Genomic DNA, 25,427 nt, shown 5'->3' on the forward strand with positions numbered 1-25,427 from the left:
TCAGGAGTTACTAAGTGTGTTCAGGAGTTACTACAGTGTGTTCAGGAGTTACTACAGTGTGTTCAGGAGTTACTACAGTGTGTTCAAGAGTTACTACAGTGTGTTCAGGAGTTACTACAGTGTGTTCAGGAGTTACTAAGTGTGTTCAGGAGTTACTAAGTGTGCTCAGGAGTTACTACAGTGTGTTCAGGAGTTACTAAGTGTGCTCAGGAGTTACTACAGTGTGTTTAGGAGTTACTAAGAGTGTTCAGGAGTTACTACAGTGTGTTCAGGAGTTACTAAGTGTGTTAAGGAGTTACTAAGTGTGCTCAGGAGTTACTAAGTGTGCTCAGGAGTTACTAAGTGTGTTCAGGAGTTACTACAGTGTGTTCAGGAGTTACTAGGTGTGTTCAGGAGTTACTAAGTGTGTTCAGGAGTTACTACAGTGTGTTCAGGAGTTACTAAGTGTGTTCAGGAGTTACTACAGTGTGTTCAGGAGTTACTAAGTGTGTTCAGGAGTTACTAAGTGTGCTCAGGAGTTACTACAGTGTGTTCAGGAGTTACTAAGTGTGTTCAGGAGTTACTACAGTGTGTTCAGGAGTTACTAAGTGTGTTCAGGAGTTACTAAGTGTGCTCAGGAGTTACTACAGTGTGTTTAGGAGTTACTAAGAGTGTTCAGGAGTTACTACAGTGTGTTCAGGAGTTACTAAGTGTGTTAAGGAGTTACTAAGTGTGCTCAGGAGTTACTAAGTGTGCTCAGGAGTTACTAAGTGTGTTCAGGAGTTACTACAGTGTGTTCAGGAGTTACTAGGTGTGTTCAGGAGTTACTAAGTGTGTTCAGGAGTTACTACAGTGTGTTCAGGAGTTACTAAGTGTGTTCAGGAGTTACTACAGTGTGTTCAGGAGTTACTAAGTGTGTTCAGGAGTTACTAAGTGTGTTCAGGAGTTACTACAGTGTGTTCAAGAGTTACTACAGTGTGTTCAGGAGTTACTACAGTGTGTTCAGGAGTTACTAAGTGTGTTCAGGAGTTACTAAGTGTGCTCAGGAGTTACTACAGTGTGTTCAGGAGTTACTAAGTGTGTTCAGGAGTTACTACAGTGTGTTCAGGAGTTACTACAGTGTGTTCAGGAGTTACTACAGTGTGTTCAGGAGTTACTAAGTGTGTTCAGGAGTTACTACAGTGTGTTCAGGAGTTACTAAGTGTGTTCTGGAGTTACTACAGTGTGTTCAAGAGTTACTAAGTGTGTTCAGGAGTTACTACAGTGTGTTCAGGAGTTACTACAGTGTGTTCAAGAGTTACTACAGTGTGTTCAGGAGTTACTAAGTGTGTTCAGGAGTTACTAAGTGTGCTCAGGAGTTACTACAGTGTGTTCAGGAGTTACTACAGTGTGTTCAGGAGTTACTACAGTGTGTTCAGCAGTTACTACAGTGTGTTCAGGAGTTACTACAGTGTGTTCAGGAGTTACTACAGTGTGTTCAAGAGTTACTACAGTGTGTTCAGGAGTTACTACAATGTGTTCAGGAGTTACTACAGTGTGTTCAGGAGTTACTACAGTGTGTTCAGGAGTTACTAGGTGTGTTCAGGAGTTACTACAGTGTGTTCAGGAGTTACTACAGTGTGTTCAGGAGTTACTAAGTGTGTTCAGGAGTTACTACAGTGTGTTCAGGAGTTACTACAGTGTGTTCAAGAGTTACTACAGTGTGTTCAAGAGTTACTACAGTGTGTTCAGGAGTTACTAAGTGTGTTCAGGAGTTACTACAGTGTGTTCAGGAGTTACTAAGTGTGTTCAGGAGTTACTACAGTGTGTTCAGGAGTTACTACAGTGTGTTCAAGAGTTACTACAGTGTGTTCAAGAGTTACTACAGTGTGTTCAGGAGTTACTAAGTGTGTTCAGGAGTTACTACAGTGTGTTCAGGAGTTACTACAGTGTGTTCAAGAGTTACTACAGTGTGTTCAGGAGTTACTACAATGTGTTCAGGAGTTACTACAGTGTGTTCAGGAGTTACTAAGTGTGTTCAGGAGTTACTACAGTGTGTTCAGGAGTTACTACAGTGTGTTCAAGAGTTACTACAGTGTGTTCAAGAGTTACTACAGTGTGTTCAGGAGTTACTAAGTGTGTTCAGGAGTTACTACAGTGTGTTCAGGAGTTACTACAGTGTGTTCAGGAGTTACTAAGTGTGTTCAGGAGTTACTAAGTGTGCTCAGGAGTTACTACAGTGTGTTCAGGAGTTACTACAGTGTGTTCAGGAGTTACTAAGTGTGCTCAGGAGTTACTACAGTGTGTTTAGGAGTTACTAAGAGTGTTCAGGAGTTACTACAGTGTGTTCAGGAGTTACTAAGTGTGTTAAGGAATTACTTAGTGTGTTCAGGAGTTACTAAGTGTGCTCAGGAGTTACTAAGTGTGCTCAGGAGTTACTACAGTGTGTTCAGGAGTTACTACAGTGTGTTCAGGAGTTACTACAGTGTGTTCAGGAGTTACTACAGTGTGTTCAAGAGTTACTACAGTGTGTTCAGGAGTTACTAAGTGTGTTCAGGAGTTACTACAGTGTGTTCAAGAGTTACTACAGTGTGTTCAGGAGTTACTACAGTGTGTTCAGGAGTTACTAAGTGTGTTCAGGAGTTACTACAGTGTGTTCAGGAGTTACTACAGTGTGTTCAAGAGTTACTACAGTGTGTTCAAGAGTTACTACAGTGTGTTCAGGAGTTACTACAGTGTGTTCAGGAGTTACTAAGTGTGTTCAGGAGTTACTACAGTGTGTTCAGGAGTTACTACAGTGTGTTCAAGAGTTACTACAGTGTGTTCAGGAGTTACTACAATGTGTTCAGGAGTTACTACAGTGTGTTCAGGAGTTACTACAGTGTGTTCAGGAGTTACTACAGTGTGTTCAGGAGTTACTATAGTGTGTTCAAGAGTTACTACAGTGTGTTCAAGAGTTACTACAGTGTGTTCAGGAGTTACTATAGTGTGTTCAGGAGTTACTAAGTATGTTCAGGAGTTACTACAGTGTGTTCAGGAGTTACTACAATGTGTTCAGGAGTTACTACAGTGTGTTCAGGAGTTACTAAGTGTGTTCAGGAGTTACTACAGTGTGTTCAGGAGTTACTACAGTGTGTTCAAGAGTTACTACAGTGTGTTCAAGAGTTACTACAGTGTGTTCAGGAGTTACTAAGTGTGTTCAGGAGTTACTACAGTGTGTTCAGGAGTTACTACAGTGTGTTCAGGAGTTACTAAGTGTGTTCAGGAGTTACTAAGTGTGCTCAGGAGTTACTACAGTGTGTTCAGGAGTTACTACAGTGTGTTCAGGAGTTACTAAGTGTGCTCAGGAGTTACTACAGTGTGTTTAGGAGTTACTAAGAGTGTTCAGGAGTTACTACAGTGTGTTCAGGAGTTACTAAGTGTGTTAAGGAGTTACTAAGTGTGCTCAGGAGTTACTAAGTGTGCTCAGGAGTTACTAAGTGTGCTCAGGAGTTACTAAGTGTGTTCAGGAGTTACTACAGTGTGTTCAGGAGTTACTACAGTGTGTTCAAGAGTTACTACAGTGTGTTCAGGAATTACTAAGTGTGTTCAGGAGTTACTAAGTGTGCTCAGGAGTTACTACAGTGTGTTCAGGAGTTACTACAGTGTGTTCAGGAGTTACTACAGTGTGTTCAGGAGTTACTACAGTGTGTTCAAGAGTTACTACAGTGTGTTCAGGAGTTACTAAGTGTGTTCAGGAGTTACTACAGTGTGTTCAAGAGTTACTACAGTGTGTTCAGGAGTTACTACAGTGTGTTCAGGAGTTACTAAGTGTGTTCAGGAGTTACTACAGTGTGTTCAGGAGTTACTACAGTGTGTTCAAGAGTTACTACAGTGTGTTCAAGAGTTACTACAGTGTGTTCAGGAGTTACTACAGTGTGTTCAGGAGTTACTACAGTGTGTTCAGGAGTTACTACAGTGTGTTCAAGAGTTACTACAGTGTGTTCAGGAGTTACTACAATGTGTTCAGGAGTTACTACAGTGTGTTCAGGAGTTACTAAGTGTGTTCAGGAGTTACTACAGTGTGTTCAGGAGTTACTACAGTGTGTTCAAGAGTTACTACAGTGTGTTCAAGAGTTACTACAGTGTGTTCAGGAGTTACTAAGTGTGTTCAGGAGTTACTACAGTGTGTTCAGGAGTTACTACAGTGTGTTCAGGAGTTACTACAGTGTGTTCAAGAGTTACTACAGTGTGTTCAGGAGTTACTACAGTGTGTTCAGGAGTTACTAAGTGTGTTCAGGAGTTACTAAGTGTGCTCAGGAGTTACTACAGTGTGTTCAGGAGTTACTAAGTGTGCTCAGGAGTTACTACAGTGTGTTTAGGAGTTACTAAGAGTGTTCAGGAGTTACTACAGTGTGTTCAGGAGTTACTAAGTGTGTTAAGGAGTTACTAAGTGTGCTCAGGAGTTACTAAGTGTGCTCAGGAGTTACTAAGTGTGTTCAGGAGTTACTACAGTGTGTTCAGGAGTTACTAGGTGTGTTCAGGAGTTACTAAGTGTGTTCAGGAGTTACTACAGTGTGTTCAGGAGTTACTAAGTGTGTTCAGGAGTTACTACAGTGTGTTCAGGAGTTACTAAGTGTGTTCAGGAGTTACTAAGTGTGTTCAGGAGTTACTACGGTGTGTTCAGGAGTTACTACGGTGTGTCCAGGAGTTACTATGGTGTGTTCAGGAGTTACTACGGTGTGTTCAGGAGATACTAAATGTGTTCAGGAGTTACTACGGTGTGTTCAGGAGTTACTACGGTGTGTTCAGGAGTTACTACAGTGTGTTCAGGAGTTACTAAGTGTGTTCAGGAGTTACTACAGTGTGTTCAGGAGTTACTACAGTGTGTTCAGGAGTTACTAAGTGTGTTCAGGAGTTACTACAGTGTGTTCAGGAGTTACTATAGTGTGTTCAGGAGTTACTAATTGTGTTCAGGAGTTACTAAGTGTGCTCAGGAGTTACTAAGTGTGCTCAGGAGTTACTACAGTGTGTTCAGGAGTTACTACAGTGTGTTTAGGAGTTACTAAGTGTGCTCAGGAAATACTACAGTGTGTTCAGGAGTTACTAAGTGTGTTCAGGAGTTAATACAGTGTGTTCAGGGGTTACTAAGTGTGTTCAGAAGTTACTACAGTGTGTTCAGGAGTTACTAAGTGTGTTCAGGAGTTCCTACAGTGTGTTCAGGAGTTACTAAGTGTGTTCAGGAGTTACTACATTGTTTTCAGGAGTTACTACAGTGTGTTCAGGAGTTACTACAGTGTGTTCAGGAGTTACTAAGTGTGTTCAGGAGTTACTAAGTGTGTTCAGGAGTTACTAAGTGTGCTCAGGAGTTACTACAGTGTGTTCAGGAGTTACTACAGTGTGTTCAGGAGTTACTACAGTGTGTTCAGCAGTTACTACAGTGTGTTCAGGAGTTACTACAGTGTGTTCAGGAGTTACTACAGTGTGTTCAAGAGTTACTACAGTGTGTTCAGGAGTTACTACAATGTGTTCAGGAGTTACTACAGTGTGTTCAGGAGTTACTAGGTGTGTTCAGGAGTTACTACAGTGTGTTCAGGAGTTACTACAGTGTGTTCAGGAGTTACTAAGTGTGTTCAGGAGTTACTACAGTGTGTTCAGGAGTTACTACAGTGTGTTCAAGAGTTACTACAGTGTGTTCAAGAGTTACTACAGTGTGTTCAGGAGTTACTAAGTGTGTTCAGGAGTTACTACAGTGTGTTCAGGAGTTACTACAGTGTGTTCAGGAGTTACTACAGTGTGTTCAAGAGTTACTACAGTGTGTTCAGGAGTTACTACAGTGTGTTCAGGAGTTACTAAGTGTGTTCAGGAGTTACTAAGTGTGCTCAGGAGTTACTACAGTGTGTTCAGGAGTTACTAAGTGTGCTCAGGAGTTACTACAGTGTGTTTAGGAGTTACTAAGAGTGTTCAGGAGTTACTACAGTGTGTTCAGGAGTTACTACAGTGTGTTCAGGAGTTACTAAGTGTGTTCTGGAGTTACTACAGTGTGTTCAAGAGTTACTAAGTGTGTTCAGGAGTTACTACAGTGTGTTCAGGAGTTACTACAGTGTGTTCAAGAGTTACTACAGTGTGTTCAGGAGTTACTAAGTGTGTTCAGGAGTTACTAAGTGTGCTCAGGAGTTACTACAGTGTGTTCAGGAGTTACTACAGTGTGTTCAGGAGTTACTACAGTGTGTTCAGCAGTTACTACAGTGTGTTCAGGAGTTACTACAGTGTGTTCAGGAGTTACTACAGTGTGTTCAAGAGTTACTACAGTGTGTTCAGGAGTTACTACAATGTGTTCAGGAGTTACTACAGTGTGTTCAGGAGTTACTACAGTGTGTTCAGGAGTTACTAGGTGTGTTCAGGAGTTACTACAGTGTGTTCAGGAGTTACTACAGTGTGTTCAGGAGTTACTAAGTGTGTTCAGGAGTTACTACAGTGTGTTCAGGAGTTACTACAGTGTGTTCAAGAGTTACTACAGTGTGTTCAAGAGTTACTACAGTGTGTTCAGGAGTTACTAAGTGTGTTCAGGAGTTACTACAGTGTGTTCAGGAGTTACTAAGTGTGTTCAGGAGTTACTACAGTGTGTTCAGGAGTTACTACAATGTGTTCAGGAGTTACTACAGTGTGTTCAGGAGTTACTACAGTGTGTTCAGGAGTTACTAGGTGTGTTCAGGAGTTACTACAGTGTGTTCAGGAGTTACTACAGTGTGTTCAAGAGTTACTACAGTGTGTTCAGGAGTTACTAAGTGTGTTCAGGAGTTACTAAGTGTGCTCAGGAGTTACTACAGTGTGTTCAGGAGTTACTACAGTGTGTTCAGGAGTTACTACAGTGTGTTCAGCAGTTACTACAGTGTGTTCAGGAGTTACTACAGTGTGTTCAGGAGTTACTACAGTGTGTTCAAGAGTTACTACAGTGTGTTCAGGAGTTACTACAATGTGTTCAGGAGTTACTACAGTGTGTTCAGGAGTTACTACAGTGTGTTCAGGAGTTACTAGGTGTGTTCAGGAGTTACTACAGTGTGTTCAGGAGTTACTACAGTGTGTTCAGGAGTTACTAAGTGTGTTCAGGAGTTACTACAGTGTGTTCAGGAGTTACTACAGTGTGTTCAAGAGTTACTACAGTGTGTTCAAGAGTTACTACAGTGTGTTCAGGAGTTACTAAGTGTGTTCAGGAGTTACTACAGTGTGTTCAGGAGTTACTAAGTGTGTTCAGGAGTTACTACAGTGTGTTCAGGAGTTACTACAGTGTGTTCAAGAGTTACTACAGTGTGTTCAAGAGTTACTACAGTGTGTTCAGGAGTTACTAAGTGTGTTCAGGAGTTACTACAGTGTGTTCAGGAGTTACTACAGTGTGTTCAAGAGTTACTACAGTGTGTTCAGGAGTTACTACAATGTGTTCAGGAGTTACTACAGTGTGTTCAGGAGTTACTAAGTGTGTTCAGGAGTTACTACAGTGTGTTCAGGAGTTACTACAGTGTGTTCAAGAGTTACTACAGTGTGTTCAAGAGTTACTACAGTGTGTTCAGGAGTTACTAAGTGTGTTCAGGAGTTACTACAGTGTGTTCAGGAGTTACTACAGTGTGTTCAGGAGTTACTAAGTGTGTTCAGGAGTTACTAAGTGTGCTCAGGAGTTACTACAGTGTGTTCAGGAGTTACTACAGTGTGTTCAGGAGTTACTAAGTGTGCTCAGGAGTTACTACAGTGTGTTTAGGAGTTACTAAGAGTGTTCAGGAGTTACTACAGTGTGTTCAGGAGTTACTAAGTGTGTTAAGGAATTACTTAGTGTGTTCAGGAGTTACTAAGTGTGCTCAGGAGTTACTAAGTGTGCTCAGGAGTTACTACAGTGTGTTCAGGAGTTACTACAGTGTGTTCAGGAGTTACTACAGTGTGTTCAGGAGTTACTACAGTGTGTTCAAGAGTTACTACAGTGTGTTCAGGAGTTACTAAGTGTGTTCAGGAGTTACTACAGTGTGTTCAAGAGTTACTACAGTGTGTTCAGGAGTTACTACAGTGTGTTCAGGAGTTACTAAGTGTGTTCAGGAGTTACTACAGTGTGTTCAGGAGTTACTACAGTGTGTTCAAGAGTTACTACAGTGTGTTCAAGAGTTACTACAGTGTGTTCAGGAGTTACTACAGTGTGTTCAGGAGTTACTAAGTGTGTTCAGGAGTTACTACAGTGTGTTCAGGAGTTACTACAGTGTGTTCAAGAGTTACTACAGTGTGTTCAGGAGTTACTACAATGTGTTCAGGAGTTACTACAGTGTGTTCAGGAGTTACTACAGTGTGTTCAGGAGTTACTACAGTGTGTTCAGGAGTTACTATAGTGTGTTCAAGAGTTACTACAGTGTGTTCAAGAGTTACTACAGTGTGTTCAGGAGTTACTATAGTGTGTTCAGGAGTTACTAAGTATGTTCAGGAGTTACTACAGTGTGTTCAGGAGTTACTACAATGTGTTCAGGAGTTACTACAGTGTGTTCAGGAGTTACTAAGTGTGTTCAGGAGTTACTACAGTGTGTTCAGGAGTTACTACAGTGTGTTCAAGAGTTACTACAGTGTGTTCAAGAGTTACTACAGTGTGTTCAGGAGTTACTAAGTGTGTTCAGGAGTTACTACAGTGTGTTCAGGAGTTACTACAGTGTGTTCAGGAGTTACTAAGTGTGTTCAGGAGTTACTAAGTGTGCTCAGGAGTTACTACAGTGTGTTCAGGAGTTACTACAGTGTGTTCAGGAGTTACTAAGTGTGCTCAGGAGTTACTACAGTGTGTTTAGGAGTTACTAAGAGTGTTCAGGAGTTACTACAGTGTGTTCAGGAGTTACTAAGTGTGTTAAGGAGTTACTAAGTGTGCTCAGGAGTTACTAAGTGTGCTCAGGAGTTACTAAGTGTGCTCAGGAGTTACTAAGTGTGTTCAGGAGTTACTACAGTGTGTTCAGGAGTTACTACAGTGTGTTCAAGAGTTACTACAGTGTGTTCAGGAATTACTAAGTGTGTTCAGGAGTTACTAAGTGTGCTCAGGAGTTACTACAGTGTGTTCAGGAGTTACTACAGTGTGTTCAGGAGTTACTACAGTGTGTTCAGGAGTTACTACAGTGTGTTCAAGAGTTACTACAGTGTGTTCAGGAGTTACTAAGTGTGTTCAGGAGTTACTACAGTGTGTTCAAGAGTTACTACAGTGTGTTCAGGAGTTACTACAGTGTGTTCAGGAGTTACTAAGTGTGTTCAGGAGTTACTACAGTGTGTTCAGGAGTTACTACAGTGTGTTCAAGAGTTACTACAGTGTGTTCAAGAGTTACTACAGTGTGTTCAGGAGTTACTACAGTGTGTTCAGGAGTTACTACAGTGTGTTCAGGAGTTACTACAGTGTGTTCAAGAGTTACTACAGTGTGTTCAGGAGTTACTACAATGTGTTCAGGAGTTACTACAGTGTGTTCAGGAGTTACTAAGTGTGTTCAGGAGTTACTACAGTGTGTTCAGGAGTTACTACAGTGTGTTCAAGAGTTACTACAGTGTGTTCAAGAGTTACTACAGTGTGTTCAGGAGTTACTAAGTGTGTTCAGGAGTTACTACAGTGTGTTCAGGAGTTACTACAGTGTGTTCAGGAGTTACTACAGTGTGTTCAAGAGTTACTACAGTGTGTTCAGGAGTTACTACAGTGTGTTCAGGAGTTACTAAGTGTGTTCAGGAGTTACTAAGTGTGCTCAGGAGTTACTACAGTGTGTTCAGGAGTTACTAAGTGTGCTCAGGAGTTACTACAGTGTGTTTAGGAGTTACTAAGAGTGTTCAGGAGTTACTACAGTGTGTTCAGGAGTTACTAAGTGTGTTAAGGAGTTACTAAGTGTGCTCAGGAGTTACTAAGTGTGCTCAGGAGTTACTAAGTGTGTTCAGGAGTTACTACAGTGTGTTCAGGAGTTACTAGGTGTGTTCAGGAGTTACTAAGTGTGTTCAGGAGTTACTACAGTGTGTTCAGGAGTTACTAAGTGTGTTCAGGAGTTACTACAGTGTGTTCAGGAGTTACTAAGTGTGTTCAGGAGTTACTAAGTGTGTTCAGGAGTTACTACGGTGTGTTCAGGAGTTACTACGGTGTGTCCAGGAGTTACTATGGTGTGTTCAGGAGTTACTACGGTGTGTTCAGGAGATACTAAATGTGTTCAGGAGTTACTACGGTGTGTTCAGGAGTTACTACGGTGTGTTCAGGAGTTACTACAGTGTGTTCAGGAGTTACTAAGTGTGTTCAGGAGTTACTACAGTGTGTTCAGGAGTTACTACAGTGTGTTCAGGAGTTACTAAGTGTGTTCAGGAGTTACTACAGTGTGTTCAGGAGTTACTATAGTGTGTTCAGGAGTTACTAATTGTGTTCAGGAGTTACTAAGTGTGCTCAGGAGTTACTAAGTGTGCTCAGGAGTTACTACAGTGTGTTCAGGAGTTACTACAGTGTGTTTAGGAGTTACTAAGTGTGCTCAGGAAATACTACAGTGTGTTCAGGAGTTACTAAGTGTGTTCAGGAGTTAATACAGTGTGTTCAGGGGTTACTAAGTGTGTTCAGAAGTTACTACAGTGTGTTCAGGAGTTACTAAGTGTGTTCAGGAGTTCCTACAGTGTGTTCAGGAGTTACTAAGTGTGTTCAGGAGTTACTACATTGTTTTCAGGAGTTACTACAGTGTGTTCAGGAGTTACTACAGTGTGTTCAGGAGTTACTAAGTGTGTTCAGGAGTTACTAAGTGTGTTCAGGAGTTACTAAGTGTGCTCAGGAGTTACTACAGTGTGTTCAGGAGTTACTACAGTGTGTTCAGGAGTTACTACAGTGTGTTCAGCAGTTACTACAGTGTGTTCAGGAGTTACTACAGTGTGTTCAGGAGTTACTACAGTGTGTTCAAGAGTTACTACAGTGTGTTCAGGAGTTACTACAATGTGTTCAGGAGTTACTACAGTGTGTTCAGGAGTTACTAGGTGTGTTCAGGAGTTACTACAGTGTGTTCAGGAGTTACTACAGTGTGTTCAGGAGTTACTAAGTGTGTTCAGGAGTTACTACAGTGTGTTCAGGAGTTACTACAGTGTGTTCAAGAGTTACTACAGTGTGTTCAAGAGTTACTACAGTGTGTTCAGGAGTTACTAAGTGTGTTCAGGAGTTACTACAGTGTGTTCAGGAGTTACTACAGTGTGTTCAGGAGTTACTACAGTGTGTTCAAGAGTTACTACAGTGTGTTCAGGAGTTACTACAGTGTGTTCAGGAGTTACTAAGTGTGTTCAGGAGTTACTAAGTGTGCTCAGGAGTTACTACAGTGTGTTCAGGAGTTACTAAGTGTGCTCAGGAGTTACTACAGTGTGTTTAGGAGTTACTAAGAGTGTTCAGGAGTTACTACAGTGTGTTCAGGAGTTACTACAGTGTGTTCAGGAGTTACTAAGTGTGTTCTGGAGTTACTACAGTGTGTTCAAGAGTTACTAAGTGTGTTCAGGAGTTACTACAGTGTGTTCAGGAGTTACTACAGTGTGTTCAAGAGTTACTACAGTGTGTTCAGGAGTTACTAAGTGTGTTCAGGAGTTACTAAGTGTGCTCAGGAGTTACTACAGTGTGTTCAGGAGTTACTACAGTGTGTTCAGGAGTTACTACAGTGTGTTCAGCAGTTACTACAGTGTGTTCAGGAGTTACTACAGTGTGTTCAGGAGTTACTACAGTGTGTTCAAGAGTTACTACAGTGTGTTCAGGAGTTACTACAATGTGTTCAGGAGTTACTACAGTGTGTTCAGGAGTTACTACAGTGTGTTCAGGAGTTACTAGGTGTGTTCAGGAGTTACTACAGTGTGTTCAGGAGTTACTACAGTGTGTTCAGGAGTTACTAAGTGTGTTCAGGAGTTACTACAGTGTGTTCAGGAGTTACTACAGTGTGTTCAAGAGTTACTACAGTGTGTTCAAGAGTTACTACAGTGTGTTCAGGAGTTACTAAGTGTGTTCAGGAGTTACTACAGTGTGTTCAGGAGTTACTAAGTGTGTTCAGGAGTTACTACAGTGTGTTCAGGAGTTACTACAATGTGTTCAGGAGTTACTACAGTGTGTTCAGGAGTTACTACAGTGTGTTCAGGAGTTACTAGGTGTGTTCAGGAGTTACTACAGTGTGTTCAGGAGTTACTACAGTGTGTTCAAGAGTTACTACAGTGTGTTCAGGAGTTACTAAGTGTGTTCAGGAGTTACTAAGTGTGCTCAGGAGTTACTACAGTGTGTTCAGGAGTTACTACAGTGTGTTCAGGAGTTACTACAGTGTGTTCAGCAGTTACTACAGTGTGTTCAGGAGTTACTACAGTGTGTTCAGGAGTTACTACAGTGTGTTCAAGAGTTACTACAGTGTGTTCAGGAGTTACTACAATGTGTTCAGGAGTTACTACAGTGTGTTCAGGAGTTACTACAGTGTGTTCAGGAGTTACTAGGTGTGTTCAGGAGTTACTACAGTGTGTTCAGGAGTTACTACAGTGTGTTCAGGAGTTACTAAGTGTGTTCAGGAGTTACTACAGTGTGTTCAAGAGTTACTACAGTGTGTTCAAGAGTTACTACAGTGTGTTCAGGAGTTACTAAGTGTGTTCAGGAGTTACTACAGTGTGTTCAGGAGTTACTAAGTGTGTTCAGGAGTTACTACAGTGTGTTCAGGAGTTACTACAGTGTGTTCAAGAGTTACTACAGTGTGTTCAAGAGTTACTACAGTGTGTTCAGGAGTTACTAAGTGTGTTCAGGAGTTACTACAGTGTGTTCAGGAGTTACTACAGTGTGTTCAAGAGTTACTACAGTGTGTTCAGGAGTTACTACAATGTGTTCAGGAGTTACTACAGTGTGTTCAGGAGTTACTAAGTGTGTTCAGGAGTTACTACAGTGTGTTCAGGAGTTACTACAGTGTGTTCAAGAGTTACTACAGTGTGTTCAAGAGTTACTACAGTGTGTTCAGGAGTTACTAAGTGTGTTCAGGAGTTACTACAGTGTGTTCAGGAGTTACTACAGTGTGTTCAGGAGTTACTAAGTGTGTTCAGGAGTTACTAAGTGTGCTCAGGAGTTACTACAGTGTGTTCAGGAGTTACTACAGTGTGTTCAGGAGTTACTAAGTGTGCTCAGGAGTTACTACAGTGTGTTTAGGAGTTACTAAGAGTGTTCAGGAGTTACTACAGTGTGTTCAGGAGTTACTAAGTGTGTTAAGGAATTACTTAGTGTGTTCAGGAGTTACTAAGTGTGCTCAGGAGTTACTAAGTGTGCTCAGGAGTTACTACAGTGTGTTCAGGAGTTACTACAGTGTGTTCAGGAGTTACTACAGTGTGTTCAGGAGTTACTACAGTGTGTTCAAGAGTTACTACAGTGTGTTCAGGAGTTACTAAGTGTGTTCAGGAGTTACTACAGTGTGTTCAAGAGTTACTACAGTGTGTTCAGGAGTTACTACAGTGTGTTCAGGAGTTACTAAGTGTGTTCAGGAGTTACTAAGTGTGCTCAGGAGTTACTACAGTGTGTTCAGGAGTTACTAAGTGTGCTCAGGAGTTACTACAGTGTGTTTAGGAGTTACTAAGAGTGTTCAGGAGTTACTACAGTGTGTTCAGGAGTTACTAAGTGTGTTAAGGAGTTACTAAGTGTGCTCAGGAGTTACTAAGTGTGCTCAGGAGTTACTAAGTGTGTTCAGGAGTTACTACAGTGTGTTCAGGAGTTACTAGGTGTGTTCAGGAGTTACTAAGTGTGTTCAGGAGTTACTACAGTGTGTTCAGGAGTTACTAAGTGTGTTCAGGAGTTACTACAGTGTGTTCAGGAGTTACTAAGTGTGTTCAGGAGTTACTAAGTGTGTTCAGGAGTTACTAAGTGTGTTCAGGAGTTACTACGGTGTGTCCAGGAGTTACTACGGTGTGTTCAGGAGTTACTACGGTGTGTTCAGGAGATACTAAATGTGTTCAGGAGTTACTACGGTGTGTTCAGGAGTTACTACAGTGTGTTCAGGAGTTACTAAGTGTGTTCAGGAGTTACTACAGTGTGTTCAGGAGTTACTACAGTGTGTTCAGGAGTTACTAAGTGTGTTCAGGAGTTACTACAGTGTGTTCAGGAGTTACTATAGTGTGTTCAGGAGTTACTAATTGTGTTCAGGAGTTACTAAGTGTGCTCAGGAGTTACTAAGTGTGCTCAGGAGTTACTACAGTGTGTTCAGGAGTTACTACAGTGTGTTTAGGAGTTACTAAGTGTGCTCAGGAAATACTACAGTGTGTTCAGGAGTTACTAAGTGTGTTCAGGAGTTAATACAGTGTGTTCAGGGGTTACTAAGTGTGTTCAGAAGTTACTACAGTGTGTTCAGGAGTTACTAAGTGTGTTCAGGAGTTCCTACAGTGTGTTCAGGAGTTACTACAGTGTGTTCAGGAGTTACTAAGTGTGTTCAGGAGTTACTACAGTGTGTTCAGGAGTTACTAAGTGTGTTCAGGAGTTACTACAGTGTGTTCAAGAGTTACTACAGTGTGTTCAGGAGTTACTACAATGTGTTCAGGAGTTACTACAGTGTGTTCAGGAGTTACTAAGTGTGTTCAGGAGTTACTACAGTGTGTTCAGGAGTTACTACAGTGTGTTCAAGAGTTACTACAGTGTGTTCAAGAGTTACTACAGTGTGTTCAGGAGTTACTAAGTGTGTTCAGGAGTTACTACAGTGTGTTCAGGAGTTACTACAGTGTGTTCAGGAGTTACTACAGTGTGTTCAAGAGTTACTACAGTGTGTTCAGGAGTTACTACAGTGTGTTCAGGAGTTACTAAGTGTGTTCAGGAGTTACTAAGTGTGCTCAGGAGTTACTACAGTGTGTTCAGGAGTTACTAAGTGTGCTCAGGAGTTACTACAGTGTGTTTAGGAGTTACTAAGAGTGTTCAGGAGTTACTACAGTGTGCTCAGGAGTTACTAAGTGTGTTCAGGAGTTACTACAGTGTGTTCAAGAGTTACTACAGTGTGTTCAGGAGTTACTATAGTGTGTTCAGGAGTTACTAAGTGTGTTCAGGAGTTACTACAGTGTGTTCAGGAGTTACTACAGTGTGTTCAAGAGTTACTACAGTGTGTTCAGGAGTTACTACAGTGTGTTCAGGAGTTACTAAGTGTGTTCAGGAGTTACTACAGTGTGTTCAGGAGTTACTAAGTGTGTTCTGGAGTTACTACAGTGTGTTCAAGAGTTACTAAGTGTGTTCAGGAGTTACTACAGTGTGTTCAGGAGTTACTACAGTGTGTTCAAGAGTTACTACAGTGTGTTCAGGAGTTACTAAGTGTGTTCAGGAGTTACTAAGTGTGCTCAGGAGTTACTACAGTGTGTTCAGGAGTTACTACAGTGTGTTCAGGAGTTACTACAGTGTGTTCAGCAGTTACTACAGTGTGTTCAGGAGTTACTACAGTGTGTTCAGGAGTTACTACAGTGTGTTCAAGAGTTACTACAGTGTGTTCAGGAGTTACTACAATGTGTTCAGGAGTTACTACAGTGTGTTCAGGAGTTACTAAGTGTGTTCAGGAGTTACTACAGTGTGTTCAGGAGTTACTACAGTGTGTTCAAGAGTTACTACAGTGTGTTCAAGAGTTACTACAGTGTGTTCAGGAGTTACTAAGTGTGTTCAGGAGTTACTACAGTGTGTTCAGGAGTTACTACAGTGTGTTCAGGAGTTACTACAGTGTGTTCAGGAGTTACTAAGTGTGTTCAGGAGTTACTAAGTGTGCTCAGGAGTTACTACAGTGTGTTCAGGAGTTACTACAGTGTGTTCAGGAGTTACTAAGTGTGCTCAGGAGTTACTACAGTGTGTTTAGGAGTTACTAAGAGTGTTCAGGAGTTACTACAGTGTGTTCAGGAGTTACTAAGTGTGTTAAGGAGTTACTAAGTGTGCTCAGGAGTTACTAAGTGTGCTAAGGAGTTACTAAGTGTGCTCAGGAGTTACTAAGTGTGTTCAGGAGTTACTACAGTGTGTTCAGGAGTTACTACAGTGTGTTCAGGAGTTACTACAGTGTGTTCAAGAGTTACTACAGTGTGTTCAGGAATTACTAAGTGTGTTCAGGAGTTACTAAGTGTGCTCAGGAGTTACTACAGTGTGTTCAGGAGTTACTACAGTGTGTTCAGGAGTTACTACAGTGTGTTCAGGAGTTACTACAGTGTGTTCAGGAGTTACTACAGTGTGTTCAAGAGTTACTACAGTGTGTTCAGGAGTTACTAAGTGTGTTCAGGAGTTACTACAGTGTGTTCAAGAGTTACTACAGTGTGTTCAGGAGTTACTATAGTGTGTTCAGGAGTTACTAAGTGTGTTCAGGAGTTACTACAGTGTGTTCAGGAGTTACTACAGTGTGTTCAAGAGTTACTACAGTGTGTTCAAGAGTTACTACAGTGTGTTCAGGAGTTACTACAGTGTGTTCAGGAGTTACTAAGTGTGTTCAGGAGTTACTACAGTGTGTTCAGGAGTTACTAAGTGTGTTCTGGAGTTACTACAGTGTGTTCAAGAGTTACTACAGTGTGTTCAGGAGTTACTAAGTGTGTTAAGGAGTTACTACAGTGTGTTCAGGAGTTACTACAGTGTGTTCAGGAGTTACTACAGTGTGTTCAGGAGTTACTACAGTGTGTTCAGGAGTTACTACAGTGTGTTCAAGAGTTACTACAGTGTGTACAAGAGTTACTACAGTGTGTTCAGGAGTTACTAAGTGTGTTCAGGAGTTACTACAGTGTGTTCAGGAGTTACTACAGTGTGTTCAAGAGTTACTACAGTGTGTTCAGGAGTTACTACAGTGTGTTCAAGATTTACTACAGTGTGTTCAGGAGTTACTACAGTGTGTTCAGGAGTTACTACAGTGTGTTCAGGAGTTACTACAGTGTGTTCAAGAGTTACTACAGTGTGTTCAGGAGTTACTAAGTGTGTTCAGGAGTTACTACAGTGTCTTCAAGAGTTACTACAGTGTGTTCAGGAGTTACTATAGTGTGTTCAGGAGTTACTAAGTGTGTTCAGGAGTTACTACAGTGTGTTCAAGAGTTACTACAGTGTGTTCAAGAGTTACTACAGTGTGTTCAGGAGTTACTACAGTGTGTTCAGGAGTTACTAAGTGTGTTCAGGAGTTACTACAGTGTGTTCAGGAGTTACTACAGTGTGTTCAAGAGTTACTACAGTGTGTTCAGGAGTTACTACAATGTGTTCAGGAGTTACTAAGTGTGTTCAGGAGTTACTAAGTGTGTTCAGGAGTTACTACAGTGTGTTCAGGAGTTACTACAGTGTGTTCAAGAGTTACTACAGTGTGTTCAAGAGTTACTACAGTGTGTTCAGGAGTTACTAAGTGTGTTCAGGAGTTACTACAGTGTGTTCAGGAGTTACTACAGTGTGTTCAGGAGTTACTAAGTGTGTTCAGGAGTTACTACAGTGTGTTCAGGAGTTACTACAGTGTGTTCAAGAGTTACTACAGTGTGTTCAGGAGTTACTACAGTGTGTTCAGGAGTTACTAAGTGTGTTCAGGAGTTACTACAGTGTGTTCAGGAGTTACTAAGTGTGTTCAGGAGTTACTAAGTGTGTTGTGGAGTTACTACAGTGTGTTCAGGAGTTACTAAGTGTGTTCAAGAGTTACTACAGTGTGTTCAAGAGTTACTACAGTGTGTTCAGGAGTTACTAAGTGTGTTCAGGAGTTACTACAGTGTGTTCAGGAGTTACTAAGTGTGTTCAGGAGTTACTAAGTGTGCTCAGGAGTTACTAAGTGTGTTCAGGAGTTACTACAGTGTGTTCAGGAGTTACTACAGTGCGTTCAAGAGTTACTACAGTTTGTTCAAGAGTTATTACAGTGTGTTCAAGAGTTACTACAGTGTGTTCAGGAGTTACTACAGTGTGTTCAGGAGTTACTAAGTGTGCTCAGGAGTTACTACAGTGTGTTCAAGAGTTACTACAGTGTGTTCAGGAGTTACTATAGTGTGTTCAGGAGTTACTAAGTGTGTTCAGGAGTTACTACAGTGTGTTCAGGAGTTACTAAGTGTGTTCAGGAGTTACTACAGTGTGTTCAGGAGTTACTACAGTGTGTTCAAGAGTTACTACAGTGTGTTCAGGAGTTACTACAGTGTGTTCAGGAGTTACTAAGTGTGTTCAGGAGTTACTACAGTGTGTTCAGGAGTTACTAAGTGTGTTCTGGAGTTACTACAGTGTGTTCAAGAGTTACTACAGTTTGTTCAGGAGTTACTAAGTGTGTTCAGGAGTTACTACAGTGTGTTCAGGAGTTACTACAGTGTGTTCAAGAGTTACTACAGTGTGTTCAGGAGTTACTACAGTGTGTTCAGGAGTTACTACAGTGTGTTCAAGAGTTACTACAGTGTGTTCAGGAGTTGCTAAGTGTGTTCAGGAGTTACTTAGTGTGTTCAGGAGTTACTACAGTGTGTTCAGGAGTTACTAAGTGTGTTCAGGAGTTACTACAGTGTGTTCAAGAGTTACTACAGTGTGTTCAGGAGTTACTACAGTGTGTTCAAGAGTTACTACAGTGTGTTCAAGAGTTCCTACAGTGTGTTCAGGAGTTACTAAGTGTGTTCAGGAGTTACTACAGTGTGTTCAGGAGTTACTAGAGTGTGTTAAGGAGTTACTACAGTGTGTTCAGGAGTTACTAAGTGTGTTCAGGAGTTACTACAGTGTGTTCAAGAGTTACTACAGTGTGTTCAGGAGTTACTAAGTGTGTTCAGGAGTTACTAAGTGTGCTCAGGAGTTACTACAGTGTGTTCAGGAGTTACTACAGTGTGTTCAGGAGTTACTAAGTGTGCTCAGGAGTTACTACAGTGTGTTTAGGAGTTACTAAGTGTGTTCAGGAGTTACTACAGTGTGTTCAGGAGTTACTAAGTGTGTTCAGGAGTTACTACAGTGTGTTCAAGAGTTACTACAGTGTGTTCAGGAATTACTAAGTGTGTTCAGGAGTTACTAAGTGTGCTCAGGAGTTACTACAGTGTGTTCAGGAGTTACTACAGTGTGTTCAGGAGTTACTACAGTGTGTTCAGGAGTTACTACAGTGTGTTCAGGAGTTACTACAGTGTGTTCAAGAGTTACTACAGTGTGTTCAGGAGTTACTAAGTGTGTTCAGGAGTTACTACAGTGTGTTCAAGAGTTACTACAGTGTGTTCAGGAGTTACTATAGTGTGTTCAGGAGTTACTAAGTGTGTTCAGGAGTTACTACAGTGTGTTCAGGAGTTACTACAGTGTGTTCAAGAGTTACTACAGTGTGTTCAAGAGTTACTAAAGTGTGTTCAGGAGTTACTAAGTGTGTTCAGGAGTTACTACAGTGTGTTCAGGAGTTACTACAGTGTGTTCAAGAGTTACTACAGTGTGTTCAGGACTTACTACAATGTGTTCAGGAGTTACTACAGTGTGTTCAGGAGTTACTAAGTGTGTTCAGGAGTTACTACAGTGTGTTCAGGAGTTACTACAGTGTGTTCAGGAGTTACTACAGTGTGTTCAAGAGTTACTACAGTGTGTTCAGGAGTTACTAAGTGTGTTCAGGAGTTACTACAGTGTGTTCAGGAGTTACTACAGTGTGTTCAGGAGTTACTAAGTGTGTTCAGGAGTTACTAAGTGTGCTCAGGAGTTACTACAGTGTGTTCAGGAGTTACTACAGTGTGTTCAGGAGTTACTAAGTGTGCTCAGGAGTTACTACAGTGTGTTTAGGAGTTACTAAGAGTGTTCAGGAGTTACTACAGTGTGTTCAGGAGTTACTAAGTGTGTTAAGGAGTTACTAAGTGTGCTCAGGAGTTACTAAGTGTGCTCAGGAGTTACTAAGTGTGCTCAGGAGTTACTACAGTGTGTTCAGGAGTTACTACAGTGTGTTCAGGAGTTACTACAGTGTGTTCAGGAGTTACTACAGTGTGTTCAGGAGTTACTACAGTGTGTTCAAGAGTTACTACAGTGTGTTCAGGAGTTACTAAGTGTGTTCAGGAGTTACTACAGTGTGTTCAAGAGTTACTACAGTGTGTTCAGGAGTTACTACAGTGTGTTCAGGAGTTACTAAGTGTGTTCAGGAGTTACTACAGTGTGTTCAGGAGTTACTACAGTGTGTTCAAGAGTTACTACAGTGTGTTCAAGAGTTACTACAGTGTGTTCAGGAGTTACTACAGTGTGTTCAGGAGTTACTAAGTGTGTTCAGGAGTTACTACAGTGTGTTCAGGAGTTACTACAGTGTGTTCAAGAGTTACTACAGTGTGTTCAGGAGTTACTACAATGTGTTCAGGAGTTACTACAGTGTGTTCAGGAGTTACTAAGTGTGTTCAGGAGTTACTACAGTGTGTTCAGGAGTTACTACAGTGTGTTCAAGAGTTACTACAGTGTGTTCAAGAGTTACTACAGTGTGTTCAGGAGTTACTATAGTGTGTTCAGGAGTTACTAAGTGTGTTCAGGAGTTACTACAGTGTGTTCAGGAGTTACTACAGTGTGTTCAAGAGTTACTACAGTGTGTTCAAGAGTTACTACAGTGTGTTCAGGAGTTACTAAGTGTGTTCAGGAGTTACTACAGTGTGTTCAGGAGTTACTACAGTGTGTTCAAGAGTTACTACAGTGTGTTCAGGAGTTACTACAATGTGTTCAGGAGTTACTACAGTGTGTTCAGGAGTTACTAAGTGTGTTCAGGAGTTACTACAGTGTGTTCAGGAGTTACTACAGTGTGTTCAAGAGTTACTACAGTGTGTTCAAGAGTTACTACAGTGTGTTCAGGAGTTACTAAGTGTGTTCAGGAGTTACTACAGTGTGTTCAGGAGTTACTACAGTGTGTTCAGGAGTTACTAAGTGTGTTCAGGAGTTACTAAGTGTGCTCAGGAGTTACTACAGTGTGTTCAGGAGTTACTACAGTGTGTTCAGGAGTTACTAAGTGTGCTCAGGAGTTACTACAGTGTGTTTAGGAGTTACTAAGAGTGTTCAGGAGTTACTACAGTGTGTTCAGGAGTTACTAAGTGTGTTAAGGAGTTACTAAGTGTGCTCAGGAGTTACTAAGTGTGCTCAGGAGTTACTAAGTGTGCTCAGGAGTTACTAAGTGTGTTCAGGAGTTACTACAGTGTGTTCAGGAGTTACTACAGTGTGTTCAAGAGTTACTACAGTGTGTTCAGGAATTACTAAGTGTGTTCAGGAGTTACTAAGTGTGCTCAGGAGTTACTACAGTGTGTTCAGGAGTTACTACAGTGTGTTCAGGAGTTACTACAGTGTGTTCAGGAGTTACTACAGTGTGTTCAAGAGTTACTACAGTGTGTTCAGGAGTTACTAAGTGTGTTCAGGAGTTACTACAGTGTGTTCAAGAGTTACTACAGTGTGTTCAGGAGTTACTACAGTGTGTTCAGGAGTTACTAAGTGGGTTCAGGAGTTACTACAGTGTGTTCAGGAGTTACTACAGTGTGTTCAAGAGTTACTACAGTGTGTTCAAGAGTTACTACAGTGTGTTCAGGAGTTACTACAGTGTGTTCAGGAGTTACTACAGTGTGTTCAGGAGTTACTACAGTGTGTTCAAGAGTTACTACAGTGTGTTCAGGAGTTACTACAATGTGTTCAGGAGTTACTACAGTGTGTTCAGGAGTTACTAAGTGTGTTCAGGAGTTACTAAGTGTGCTCAGGAGTTACTACAGTGTGTTCAGGAGTTACTACAGTGTGTTCAAGAGTTACTACAGTGTGTTCAAGAGTTACTACAGTGTGTTCAGGAGTTACTAAGTGTGTTCAGGAGTTACTACAGTGTGTTCAGGAGTTACTACAGTGTGTTCAGGAGTTACTACAGTGTGTTCAAGAGTTACTACAGTGTGTTCAGGAGTTACTACAGTGTGTTCAGGAGTTACTAAGTGTGTTCAGGAGTTACTAAGTGTGCTCAGGAGTTACTACAGTGTGTTCAGGAGTTACTAAGTGTGCTCAGGAGTTACTACAGTGTGTTCAGGAGTTACTACAGTGTGTTCAGGAGTTACTACAGTGTGTTCAGGAGTTACTACAGTGTGTTCAAGAGTTACTACAGTGTGTTCAGGAGTTACTAAGTGTGTTCAGGAGTTACTACAGTGTGTTCAAGAGTTACTACAGTGTGTTCAGGCGTTACTACAGTGTGTTCAGGAGTTACTAAGTGTGTTCAGGAGTTACTACAGTGTGTTCAGGAGTTACTACAGTGTGTTCAAGAGTTACTACAGTGTGTTCAAGAGTTACTACAGTGTGTTCAGGAGTTACTACAGTGTGTTCAGGAGTTACTACAGTGTGTTCAGGAGTTACTACAGTGTGTTCAAGAGTTACTACAGTGTGTTCAGGAGTTACTACAATGTGTTCAGGAGTTACTACAGTGTGTTCAGGAGTTACTAAGTGTGTTCAGGAGTTACTAAGTGTGCTCAGGAGTTACTACAGTGTGTTCAGGAGTTACTACAGTGTGTTCAAGAGTTACTACAGTGTGTTCAAGAGTTACTACAGTGTGTTCAGGAGTTACTAAGTGTGTTCAGGAGTTACTACAGTGTGTTCAGGAGTTACTACAGTGTGTTCAGGAGTTACTACAGTGTGTTCAAGAGTTACTACAGTGTGTTCAGGAGTTACTACAGTGTGTTCAGGAGTTACTAAGTGTGTTCAGGAGTTACTAAGTGTGCTCAGGAGTTACTACAGTGTGTTCAGGAGTTACTAAGTGTGCTCAGGAGTTACTACAGTGTGTTTAGGAGTTACTAAGAGTGTTCAGGAGTTACTACAGTGTGTTCAGGAGTTACTAAGTGTGTTAAGGAGTTACTAAGTGTGCTCAGGAGTTACTAAGTGTGCTCAGGAGTTACTAAGTGTGTTCAGGAGTTACTACAGTGTGTTCAGGAGTTACTAGGTGTGTTCAGGAGTTACTAAGTGTGTTCAGGAGTTACTACAGTGTGTTCAGGAGTTACTAAGTGTGTTCAGGAGTTACTAAGTGTGTTCAGGAGTTACTAAGTGTGTTCAGGAGTTACTACGGTGTGTTCAGGAGTTACTACGGTGTGTCCAGGAGTTACTACGGTGTATTCAGGAGATACTAAATGTGTTCAGGAGTTACTACGGTGTGTTCAGGAGTTACTACAGTGTGTTCAGGAGTTACTAAGTGTGTTCAGGAGTTACTACGGTGTGTTCGGGAGTTACTACAGTGTGTTCAGGAGTTACTAAGTGTGTTCAGGAGTTACTACAGTGTGTTCAGGAGTTACTAATTGTGTTCAGGAGTTACTAAGTGTGCTCAGGAGTTACTAAGTGTGCTCAGGAGTTACTACAGTGTGTTCAGGAGTTACTACAGTGTGTTTAGGAGTTACTAAGTGTGCTCAGGAAATACTACAGTGTGTTCAGGAGTTACTAAGTGTGTTCAGGAGTTAATACAGTGTGTTCAGGAGTTACTAAGTGTGTTCAGGGGTTACTAAGTGTGTTCAGAAGTTACTACAGTGTGTTCAGGAGTTACTAAGTGTGTTCAGGAGTTCCTACAGTGTGTTCAGGAGTTACTAAGTGTGTTCAGGAGTTACTACATTGTTTTCAGGAGTTACTACAGTGTGTTCAGGAGTTACTACAGTGTGTTCAGGAGTTACTAAGTGTGTTCAGGAGTTACTACAGTGTGTTCAGGAGTTACTAAGTGTGTTCAGGAGTTACTACAGTGTGTTCAAGAGTTACTACAGTGTGTTCAGGAGTTACTACAATGTGTTCAGGAGTTACTACAGTGTGTTCAGGAGTTACTAAGTGTGTTCAGGAGTTACTACAGTGTGTTCAGGAGTTACTACAGTGTGTTCAAGAGTTACTACAGTGTGTTCAAGAGTTACTACAGTGTGTTCAGGAGTTACTAAGTGTGTTCAGGAGTTACTACAGTGTGTTCAGGAGTTACTACAGTGTGTTCAGGAGTTACTACAGTGTGTTCAAGAGTTACTACAGTGTGTTCAGGAGTTACTACAGTGTGTTCAGGAGTTACTAAGTGTGTTCAGGAGTTACTAAGTGTGCTCAGGAGTTACTACAGTGTGTTCAGGAGTTACTAAGTGTGCTCAGGAGTTACTACAGTGTGTTTAGGAGTTACTAAGAGTGTTCAGGAGTTACTACAGTGTGTTCAGGAGTTACTAAGTGTGTTAAGGAGTTACTAAGTGTGCTCAGGAGTTACTAAGTGTGCTCAGGAGTTACTAAGTGTGTTCAGGAGTTACTACAGTGTGTTCAAGAGTTACTACAGTGTGTTCAGGAGTTACTAAGTGTGCTCAGGAGTTACTACGGTGTGTCCAGGAGTTACTACGGTGTGTTCAGGAGATACTAAATGTGTTCAGGAGTTACTACGGTGTGTTCAGGAGTTACTACAGTGTGTTCAGGAGTTACTAAGTGTGTTCAGGAGTTACTACAGTGTGTTCAGGAGTTACTAAGTGTGTTCAGGAGTTACTAAGTGTGTTGTGGAGTTACTACAGTGTGTTCAGGAGTTACTAAGTGTGTTCAAGAGTTACTACAGTGTGTTCAAGAGTTACTACAGTGTGTTCAGGAGTTACTAAGTGTGTTCAGGAGTTACTACAGTGTGTTCAGGAGTTACTAAGTGTGTTCAGGAGTTACTAAGTGTGCTCAGGAGTTACTAAGTGTGTTCAGGAGTTACTACAGTGTGTTCAGGAGTTACTACAGTGCGTTCAAGAGTTACTACAGTTTGTTCAAGAGTTATTACAGTGTGTTCAAGAGTTACTACAGTGTGTTCAGGAGTTACTACAGTGTGTTCAGGAGTTACTAAGTGTGCTCAGGAGTTACTACAGTGTGTTCAAGAGTTACTACAGTGTGTTCAGGAGTTACTATAGTGTGTTCAGGAGTTACTAAGTGTGTTCAGGAGTTACTACAGTGTGTTCAGGAGTTACTAAGTGTGTTCAGGAGTTACTACAGTGTGTTCAGGAGTTACTACAGTGTGTTCAAGAGTTACTACAGTGTGTTCAGGAGTTACTACAGTGTGTTCAGGAGTTACTAAGTGTGTTCAGGAGTTACTACAGTGTGTTCAGGAGTTACTAAGTGTGTTCTGGAGTTACTACAGTGTGTTCAAGAGTTACTACAGTTTGTTCAGGAGTTACTAAGTGTGTTCAGGAGTTACTACAGTGTGCTCAAGAGTTACTACAGTGTGTTCAGGAATTACTAAGTGTGTTCAGGAGTTACTAAGTGTGCTCAGGAGTTACTACAGTGTGTTCAGGAGTTACTACAGTGTGTTCAGGAGTTACTACAGTGTGTTCAGGAGTTACTACAGTGTGTTCAAGAGTTACTACAGTGTGTTCAGGAGTTACTAAGTGTGTTCAGGAGTTACTACAGTGTGTTCAAGAGTTACTACAGTGTGTTCAGGAGTTACTACAGTGTGTTCAGGAGTTACTAAGTGGGTTCAGGAGTTACTACAGTGTGTTCAGGAGTTACTACAGTGTGTTCAAGAGTTACTACAGTGTGTTCAAGAGTTACTACAGTGTGTTCAGGAGTTACTACAGTGTGTTCAGGAGTTACTACAGTGTGTTCAGGAGTTACTACAGTGTGTTCAAGAGTTACTACAGTGTGTTCAGGAGTTACTACAATGTGTTCA

Source organism: Eucyclogobius newberryi, unplaced genomic scaffold (assembly GCF_026437365.1).
Source record: "Eucyclogobius newberryi isolate DKJ021-1_F unplaced genomic scaffold, fEucNew1.0.hap1 SCAF_13, whole genome shotgun sequence".
Taxonomy (NCBI): domain Eukaryota; kingdom Metazoa; phylum Chordata; class Actinopteri; order Gobiiformes; family Gobiidae; genus Eucyclogobius; species Eucyclogobius newberryi.